Source organism: Augochlora pura, chromosome 7 (genome assembly GCF_028453695.1).
Source record: "Augochlora pura isolate Apur16 chromosome 7, APUR_v2.2.1, whole genome shotgun sequence".
In the NCBI taxonomy this organism is placed as follows: Eukaryota; Metazoa; Arthropoda; class Insecta; order Hymenoptera; family Halictidae; genus Augochlora; species Augochlora pura.
Window position 1 is genome coordinate 34,717,500 of NC_135778.1, and position 10,688 is coordinate 34,728,187.

The following is a 10,688-nucleotide window of genomic DNA, read 5'->3' on the forward strand; positions in this document are numbered from 1 at the left end:
ACCTCGTCTCGCCTCGCCTCGCCTCGCCTCGCGGGAGGCAGCTCGGCGCCACTCCGCGCCGCGCCGCGCCGTGCCACGCCACGCCGAGCTATCGCGTTTGACCGTGCTACGCCACTACCACCCCACGCATCGGTAGCTCTGGATGCCACGCCATCGACCCGGCAGCATTACGCCCTACGAATTCTTCCCCGCCTCTCTTTCTCTCCGTCTCTCTTTCTCGCTCCCTCTCTCTCTCACTCTCTCTCTGTCTCTTTCTGCTCCGCTTCTGCTTCTCTCGCTCTCCTTCTCTCTCGCTCTGCCTCTTCCGTTCTTCTCAGCCAAGTCTGCGGGCAGACACACCGATCGCGGACTCCGGTCTCCTCTAGGTATTGGTATCGGTATTGGTATCGGTGTGCAGACGCCACCGCCACGCTCTGCCTCTGCCTCCGCCTCTGTAGCGGTAAGTTCGACTATCGGGCAACGTCGACGCCGTAAACGCGACGCGATGCCACCCGAGAGCTAAGAGGAGAGACCAGTTTCAGAGGCGAGTAGCCCCCAGGCACACGCACACACGGCACCACGCGAACCCACGCGATCCCACACCTCTCCTCTCTCTCTTCTCCTCCTCTTTATCTCTCCCTCTCCCTCGATCTCGCTCGCTCGAGGGCCGGCGGACATCAGGGGGTGGAACGGAACCAACGCGGACCCATTTCGTCGCTGTCGATCCGCTATCTAGTCGGTCAGCCTATGTCGCGTCAACTCGTGTCCTCCAGGAACGGATGCGTCTCCTGGTGAATCTTTGTCAGCTCTTTGAAACCGTGGCCAGGGTCTTCCTAGATCCGGGCTCGCCTCTTCCGAAATTCTGCCTCACGACGTACGACTCACGCAAGCACCATACGACCCGCTGTCGACGAACACCGGACAATCGCTGTTCGATTTCGAGCTAATTGTTTCATGATTTCATAATCAATGGGATAATAACGGTATAAAATTAAACATTAGCTTTTCGTAAAGATCGATGGAGCGGTAGGCTCGATTATGCATGCCTCGCAGCCAGATTAATAGACCGCGGACCGAAATGAGTAGTTGAAACGCGGAAACGGTAACGTTATTTGGAAGAATTGGACAATTTGATTGTTTTATTTATATCTCGTTGGGAATATATCGAAAGTATTTTATTCTCTGTTCATCGCGATCGGTGCACAAAATTGTTATTTCGTTCGATGATCTTCCGTTGATATTTTGACGCGTGTCCGTAGATTTTCGGCTCGCCGGAAGCTAGAATTCGCGTCGTTCGAACCGGGAGAACGGTGTCCGCGAGATCTACGTAGATGCCCGCCGTCCGTCGAGCGAAACCAACGAAACGTAGAAACAGTTCGAACTTCGAGCCGAATTCGAACCACGGGAGACGCGGCAACGAGACTTACGCCGCTGTAAACGAGCTCTCGAACCGCGCATCGTTCGTTCCCCCGCGATAATCGGTCACGAGGATACGACCGTGCGAAGTTAGCCCTGCGGCGCGGTACGCGCATCAGCGTGAACAGCAGCGTAAAATTTCTAGGATAGAATCGTCCGGAGGTCACCTCCCACGCCGTCCCTCGTCCCCCCGTGCCGCCCGCCGCGGCTCGTCCGAGAAGAAAGAAACTGAAACAAAAGCGCGCTGGGAGGGGTCGACGTTTTCACGTGGAACCGATAACTACGGTAGCGGACGAAAGATTAAGATGAAAAGAAAGAGAGAAATAAGGAAGGAGAAAAAGGAAGAAATTGATGAAATGCACCGCGGTTGCAAATGCTCGCAGTCCGACGTTTCAGATTGAAAACGTCGAACGCGCGTCTGAAGATTTCAATAGAAAATAAAGGAAATAAATAAGTAGCATCTAGGTGCGTAATCAACTTTACCTTTATTCAATCAAATAATTTCGAGATATTAAAGACAATTCAAAATTTCCGATTGTATTTTAGTTTCCACCGACTTTGCCATTTATATAGAAAATTTTAACACAGCAATCATTCTCTGGGACAAAATTTAACTATTAGGTCGTTCGGAAAGTCGTTTCGTCTTTTTCTTGGTGGGAATGAAACACGATAGATTACTAAACAAAAACTATTGTAAAGAATCAAACAAAATTTTTAGCAAACAAGACTTACTACATCAGTTGTCCAATTATATATTGATTATGCAGTTTAAGCGTGAAGTTGGCTGTGAAAAAATTAAGTCTTTTCTTGGGAAAAACGAAATTACTTTCCGAACAACCCAATATTTCTTCGCGATGAATATACTCGTCGAAAACTGATAAGCCACAAGGGTTAAAATACATCTGGGTTCCGTAGCTTCTCCTTGACGATACAGACGATAATGCATCATAATTTTCAACTTCTTCGCTGTTCCTTTCGTCGCTTCTCCCATTGGTTTCCGAGGCTCTGGCCAGGGGCCGCGGAATCTCGATTAATCCGATCGCGAGGTAGACGGGAAAATGGGGTAGATTTTCCGCGTAGCCGCTTATTGGTGCAGAGGGAGAGAGAGAGAGAGAGCGAGCTAGAAAGAGAGAGAGAGAGAAAGAGGGAGAGAGAAAAAGAGAGAGAGGGAGTAGAAGCGACACTAGTCGGATTGGCCTCGTTCTTCCGCAATTTTCCACCCCCTCACGGCGCAAAATGCCGGCGCACCTACGGTGTTTCCTGCGGGCGAAACGAACGGAGCGCTCCCGAATACGGTTTCCGACAATCTGCCCGAGTCCGAGTGTAATTAACGGGTGCAGGTGCGCCAAGAATAGAGAGAAAAAGGGGAAGCACGCGTGAGAAAGAGAGGGAGAGAGAGAGTGAGAGGAAGGGAAAGAGAGATAGTCTCCGGTCTGTCTGGATCCCGACCGTCGATCGACCGGTCGCGGTCGTCGCGATAAATAGAAAAGAGGGACGCCGTTTGATAACCGGTTGCAGGGGTGTCGGGGGCGCGGGGGGAGGGGTGGGGGGCGCAGGAGGCGAGGGACGATAAGCGTGGGCGGTGCGCGACCGAATCCTGGCGCGCGAGTCTCCGAAATTCGATTACTCGCGGCTGCCACGGCACTTTACAAAGTCCGCCGCGGCCGCGTTGCCGGAGACAGGGACGCGGGAGACTTCCGAGGGGGAGAGAGAGAGAGAGAGAGAGAGAGAGAGAACGAGGGAGGGAGCGAGAGAGGCGTGGGCGGTGCGGGCGGCGCGGCCGTCACGGCACGCGTCGCCGACAGAAAGAAACTCGCTGCCAGTTTTCGTTTGATCGAACGCCGCCGAGTAGTTAACCCTTGGAGGGGCCGCGAGGAGGGGGGGGGGGGGGGGACGTCGTCGGGAGCGAACCCGCGTCGCGTCGAGTGGGTTTCCGCACGCGCTGCATTTTTCCAGAATGTTCCCACGCGATTATCTAGGGAAATGGGCCAGTTTTCTACGCAGCTGACCGTTTGGGCGAGACGCCGCGTCGATGCTCGCTGGGACACGCTTCTCTCGAACGGTCAGGATTAAAGAGGGGTCACTGGTTTTCTAACGACGACCAGGTTTCTCTACGATATTTCTCTGTCTAGCCGATTTTCAGGAAATCTATTCTACACGACGACATTTCTTTCCGTTCTCTGTAACGACCCTGTAACGGTTGATACACTGATTCGTTAAAACATAAAAATCTCGAAGCCTGTGTACCTACCCTTTTTATTTACATAGTATCGTTCAAGGAATCGTTAACACTTTATTGCGATATTTCGATCGAACACAATTAACCTTTTAGATACTACGCGCCACTATAGTGGCTTTCGCGAATGGCTCGTGCTTTACTCAATTGTTTTATTATTTATTAAAGCAAACAATTAAAGCGAAGTGTGAATATTATTATATTATATATTAAGAGAAAATCGTAATTTAGTTGCGAAAAACTTTATTTGCGCAAAATCCTGCCGTACCTAAAAGGTTAATACACGCGCAGCGAACTGTGCAGCTATATAACATTTCGCAGAATCGTGAATTCAAGTAACGAAACCGTGAAAGCTCTCGACGACAATCGCGGAGCTCCGACTTTCGTCACCGGCGAGACGAAAACGAACGCGAGCGATCCGAAGTGGCAATCATCTAATACAATGCAATTGGACGTTTCGCCGCGTTAATTTCGTCTTCGCTTAGAACGTCGAAAAATGATTTTTCGATCGCTGCCAGGTTGTTTCGCCGCCCTCGGCGTCGGTGGTTTGCGAGTGCGTAGGTGGAAGGTCTCGGGGAAGACGTCCCCCGTATCGCAGCCGTTCGAAGCGCGGACTCTTCGGAATCGTTGAAAGGTGAAATCGAAACCCCCGCAGTAATCTCTCTCGGCATCGTCACCGCCACCCCCGTATCTGGTCGGAGCTGCGGCGGCCGTTCCGTCCCCTCTTCTCCCTCCGTTTTTCTCTCTTTTTCCCTCGCCTCCTCTCTTTTTCTCTCTTTGTCAGTGGAAAGGCAGTCGCACAGAGCCGCATACGGAGTAACCGAGGCGGCGCGGCGCGGCGCGGTGTGGTGTGGCGTAGTGCGAGTAACAGAGAGGAGAGGAGTGGCGAGACGGGAGTGGAAGCGAGGCGAGGCGAGGCGCACGTGCGAGTACGCGGTCGCTCGTTTGGCGTAGATATGTATGCGCGTTCGCGTAATAGCCTCGTTCCTGCCGTGCTCGATGGCAGATACGTGCGGCGTCGCGCAGCTCCGTTCCAAGAGTTTGGGTCTGCGCGATAAACGATACCGTGGCGTGCCTCGCTTCGCCTCGCCTCGCCTCGCCTCGCCTCGCCTCGCCTCGCCTCGCCTCGCCTCGCCTCGCCTGGTCTCGCCTCGGCCAACCTCGCCGCCGTGCCAGGCCACGCCGCGCCACGCCACGCCGTTTCGAGCCGATCCGAACCGTACCGAGAGCCGCGCCACGCCGGCCTGGCTCGTGATAGACGCGGTCTGGCGTGGCCTCGTGCCGTCGTCGTGCCGTCGTGCCGCGAATCGCGAATCGCGGATCGCGGATATACACGGTCAGAGGCGAGGAGAGAGGCTAGGCGAGGCGAGGCGAGGCGAGGCGAGACGCGAGGCGGCGTGGCAGCGCGGTGGCGTGCCGCTTCGAAACGGTGGCGGCACGGTGGCGCGGCGACGCGGCGCTAACTTAACGGAGATAGCTCCGTAATACCGTCGGAACGGCACAGTCCTCGCTCCGTGAAATGCTCCGAGATCGAAAAGTAGAGCGAACTCTCGCGCCTCGAGCTTCCAGCCGAGAACCACCCCCGCGCCCGCGGACCGAGAACCGAGAGAATCCAGTACCGATCGCCAGAAACTCGGATCCCCGGGAAACTCGTATCGCGAATCGCACGCGTCTCGGAGCGATTTACGAAACGCGCCGATCGCCCCTCGATCCGAGAGCCTCCGGCAAAAGAGAAAATCTTTCTTTCCTTCTTCCAAATTCGAACGCCTTTGAAATCGTATCCAAGGGATGGGCACTTCCGGTCTCCAAAGAACACGCATATATCGTCCCCGTGGCGGCGACATTCGACCGCAAAGGGTTAATCGCCCGTATACTCGGCATGCCTTCGAACTGTAGGTTAAAACCAAGCCAAGGTGATTTTACATGAAAGGTTGAGTAAAAAATGTAGAAAGAGGTTTTTCATTCAACTCTTCGTTTTCGAGGGATTTGTGTTCAAAGTTGGTCAGATTCGCACAGTCCGGTGTTCGTAGGAAGTAGAATCGGCGGGCCATGATCAGACGCATCAGCCGATCCCGGCTCGACAGCTAATCGGCGGAACCTTTCGGCTCTGTTCTTTCGGGAAAGAGGCTTCGAACGAGAAAACTCGGTTCTACGTTTTCGACTGGCTTTCCCGCGGGGAATCGCCCACCGTACTCAGTTTTTAGCCGTCGGTTCGGTTACAATCCGTGGAACGACGTCGAAGTTAAAAGGCTGGCGACGATATTTCTCCTTTAACGCTGACCGTACCGACGATTCTTATCCTGGAACTGCTGCGACTATTTTAGCATTGTTGGGTATTCTGGAATTGTGTAAACCACGTCACGGTAGCGAACGAATAATTCGGACGAAAAGAAAGGGATTGGCGATACCCACCGTGTGCCTGCAAATCTTCCGCGAAGCGACGTCTCGCGTATCGCTAGCAATCCATTGGAAAAAAAAACAAGATTGAACCGCGATTCGTCCAAGAACAATATTTTCCAGCGATCACAATTTTTCAACGTTTACGAGCCACGGCGGACGCGAGAGCCTCGCGCGACTCCCCGATTCGAGATAGAGAAAATGAGACACGCGTCTGTAGACTTGAAAACGAAACTGAATAAAAATAAATAACCGCGAATTCTACAACATCGTCTCAGACTCGCGACGACCTGATCCATGTTACATGGAGACGTTTTTCGTTAGTTGCCTACGACTTCTTCCAGTGCCGCGTTGATCGGCACTTCTTCGCGCCCAATGATTTCTCTGACATAACCTGACAATATTTCAAACAACTTTGTAACAAGAGAATAGATCTCCGTTTCGATCTAGAAATAAACGCGTGACATCCATACTTAGTAGATCGTGCATGAAATTATGATCGCGAGCGTGACTCGTTGTTGCGGGCCCAGGAATAATAGTCATAGACGATACAATACGATCACAGATCAACGATTGATTTCACATTATATTAACGGCAACGAAGTTGCAATTACGACGAAAGCGAAAGAAATCGTAGGCGAGGGGGGGGGGGGGGGGTGAAAATTCATTGCCTACGAATTAACGACCGCTACCGTATCACCGAGCCGTTTGCCGCGAACCGGAAGCAACCTACGATCGTCGCGTGTGTCGGATCTAGTTCGAACTAGATCCGACGTTCGACGTTGTCTACGCAGGGACCGATCGATAAGGATCCGGAATCGATCTGGAGGGTCGATCGAGCGAAGGTATCGAAGACACACCCGTCGCCGCGTGGATATGCCGGGTTTCTGGGGGTTGAGGCAGGGATATTGGAAGAGTGGTCTGGTGGCGGGGCGCGGGGGGGGGGGGGGAGGGGGGGCGAGGTGGAAGGGGGTGGGGGGGGGGGGGGGGGGGGTGGCCAGGCGACTCGAGTAGTCGCGCGCGGCTTCGAGTAGAACCTAGGAGAACCGAGCGTCGACGAGCAAAACAGGCGGCTAGGGAGAGAGAGAGAGAGAGGGAGAGAAAGAAAGAGAGAGAGAGAGTGTGAGAGGAAGAGAGTAGAGGGAGGTGAGGAGAAGGAAAGGCAAGAAGGAACGAACGGAAGAGGAAAAAGAAATAGGCGAGTGGCGACGGTATTGGACGGTGCGTCGTTAACGGTAACGACAGCCACCGATTGTCCCAACGATGCCGGTCTCCGCCGTCGCGTTTCCACCCCGCCGTCCGCCTTCCGCTATCCGCTATCCGCCCTCCGACCTCCGACCACGCCGCACCCACCTCGCCGCTCCTCTTTCCGCCGAGCTTCTCTTCTCTTCGCTTCTCTTCTCTCCGCTCCGCTCCGCTCCGCTCCGCTTCGTGCCGCGCCACGCCGCGACGACATTCGGCCTCGAGCCACCTTATTGCCGCGATAAATATAGAGCCTACTCCTTGAAACCGTCTACCCGTTCCACTTGGACTTTCTTCCTTCCTCCAGCCCTCCGTTCGTTCCACCCTCCTCCCTTTTTTCTCGCCGGTCGCCTCCCTCTCGTCGCCTCCCTCTTTCTCACCTTTTCACCTCCTCGCCCCCTGGACACGCGTACCCGCCTTCGGAATCCCTCGCGGAGAAGTTTGTCGAACCGAACAAACACTCACCTCCGAGCCGATACCAGGAGAGACAGAGAGAGAGAGGGAGAGGGAGAGACACGGGCTTCCCCGTTTGTTCACCCTTCGGGTCGCCGCCGACCCGGCCGGACGTCCGGCTCCTCCGTGTCGCGGCTTCTGTTCTTTCGGAGACGCGATGCCTATCCTTTCGAACGTTTCGGTCACTGGAACGGTTTCTTAGCTGCAGATTCGATCCACGCCGAATTACTCTGTAGATCGTCTCGCGTGTTCGGTTTACGTTGGATCGATCACCGGTGAGACGTGTTCGGCTGCCAATGTAATTCCGAGGTTGGTGATCGAGGTTCCACCGTGTCTGCTAGGATCTGACCAGAATGCGATCGTATTCGCGTGTATTGCTTTATGCGATTTATTTTTAACAATTCTGAAATGTTATTGCTACCCTCGCGCATAGTTGCGACGCGATTGTTGCGCGTAGATCGGCGAAGTTGCGTAGAGGAGCCGGTCACTCTGAAGCGACCGATTGCTATTTTTTCGGGCAAAGATTGAACCCTTTGCACTCCGTTGTCCCCGCTCAGGGGACATCGTAATGCTAGTATACGACTAAACATAAAAGTTTATTAGCGATTTGCAACTATTTCTCGATGTCTATAAATTCATATAAATCGACTGTTATTGTAATAATATTATATATAAATATACATATGTAAAGAAAGTACACTTTCTTTAAATCAAATCAGCCGCGCTTCATTAGCCCAGCGCGACCTCTAATCGATATATATCGATGATCAACGAGCGATATCAAAACATAGAGAGGTGACGTGAGCGAACACGTGTGAAAATGTAAAAGTGACATTATAAAATAAAATACAATAATCGACCTAGGAGGAATTGAGGAGAATAGACTTTAATTGTCGTTTCTCTTTCTTTTTAGGTAATTAATAAATCACTTTGTATATTTGTAAATATTGTATATACACGATATGTCAATTATAACCTCTTTCTTTTTAGAGCAACACAAACTTGGTTATTCTCCTAGAAAGTCCTTAAAATTATCCTTTGTCTTATACATATATACATATGTAAGGAAATCATCCTAATTTATATTAAATTCACCGCGTAAATAGGTCGATAAGTTAGATCTCCAATAGTATTAAGATAATTGAACGAATAGACATGTGACGTCAGTGCGACAATATAAGCCGAAGTAGAAAGAACTGAAATTAAATATAAGAAAGCTAATACAGAAAGATAGTAAGAATAATAACATTGAATGTTGTTTCTTTGTTATTACAGGTAGGATAAATAATTAGTATATAAGTATTATAATAAGTATTATCCTGTTTAGAATAATAAAATCTTTGTTATTACAGAGAAACAATTCTACCTATTATTCACCAGTAACCTGCACATTGAATAAATCATTATACATATATAACGTATACTATATAATAATATAAATGTTCATAAGCGCTGCTAGGTAACGTCCACGATGGCGCCGAGTGAAAAGGGTTAAAGTATCTCGTTCGATAAGCAGAAAGTGAATCAACCCCCAGAACAAACTAGAAGCAGAGCAATTGGTCACAGGTAACAGACTATACTATCCTGAGTATTGCTTCGAGACTGTGCGACGTAAACTTCGTAGACTCGTTTCGTGCAAAATTAAAAGACAATTTACCGGATTTTTCGAACGTGTCCACGATCTGGAATCTCGACGATCCGGTTTCGTTGCGTTTGATAAAGGAACGGTTGCTCGCAATTAGTCATCTACGTCAATTTTCACAGGAAATCTGTAGGAACGCCTACGAATTGCGTGCGAAGCATCCACGGCGAACAACGTGCTCGGATAATCAGGTTCGAAGTTCTAAGCCGGCGTTAGAGTTTTACGGACGCGCGCGGGAGGTTCGGCCGTCGGCTGTCAACAGACCGGTCTATCTTTAGGCGGCGAGCAGGTCGATATCCCCCGGGCAAGGGTTTGAATTTTTCAAAAATCGTCGCGACCACCGATCGCGGCCGGTTAACCGGCGCGCGGATCCTCGGAGCGGCGACGCCGTCGTCGTCGACGTCGTCGCTCGTTTCGTTGTTTTTTTTTCGGCGGTGTCGGCGAGTCGCGAGCCGCAAGTGTGCCTGGTCTCTAACGGACCCGACGAAGCGTCGTAATTTCAGCAAGAATAGAACGAGGTCGTGAACCAGACGTCGGACGGATGAACGTCAGAGGGAAGGAGAAGCAGAGTCGGGAGGTCTGGTTTCGGTCGCGGGAGGGCTGTCGGGTTGGAACAGAGCGAAGAAGAGACGGAGAAAGAGCGCGAGGGTAGACAGAGAAAGAGAGGAGAATGATAGAGGGAGGGGGGGAGGGAAAGAGTGAGAGAGAGAGGGAGCGGGCAGAGACGAATGTATAAATGGACAGACGTTTAGGCGAAGAGAGGGAAACGTCGGGAGAACCTCGTTACGAAATCATTTCGCCAGCACATCGCCGCGCGATGGATCGATCGCAGCCATTTTGCATCCAGACCGTGCTCAATGATTAATCCCTGTAGCCCCGCTTCCCGCTTCCCTTTTCCCGGTTCCCGCTTTCCGTTTCCCGCCTGCCGCTTCACGGTATCATCGAACGCGTAGCGGGTTCGACTTAAGCCCCCGGTGTCGTCTAGGCTGTCGCATATATCGGTCGATTAGAACGCGATTCAAACGCGCGCCCTTCTCTGTTTATTTCTACTTCGACGTGCTCCCGAGATCTCTCCTCCTTCTCCTTCTTCTCCTCCTACTCCTCGTCCTCGTCCACCACCTCTTCCTCCTCCTTCTCTTCGCGATTCTCTTCGACGCGCTCCTTCTTGATCATCCGACACAATAGGCACGCGAGCTGCTCCTCGCGCGAGCCGCGTTTAAAGAAGATCGCACGTTAAAGCCGGCATACGAGCGACCCAGCTGTCCCTCTTCCAACTTTCCGGCTGTGCCACGGCAAACGCAGACCTCTTACACCTATCCAATA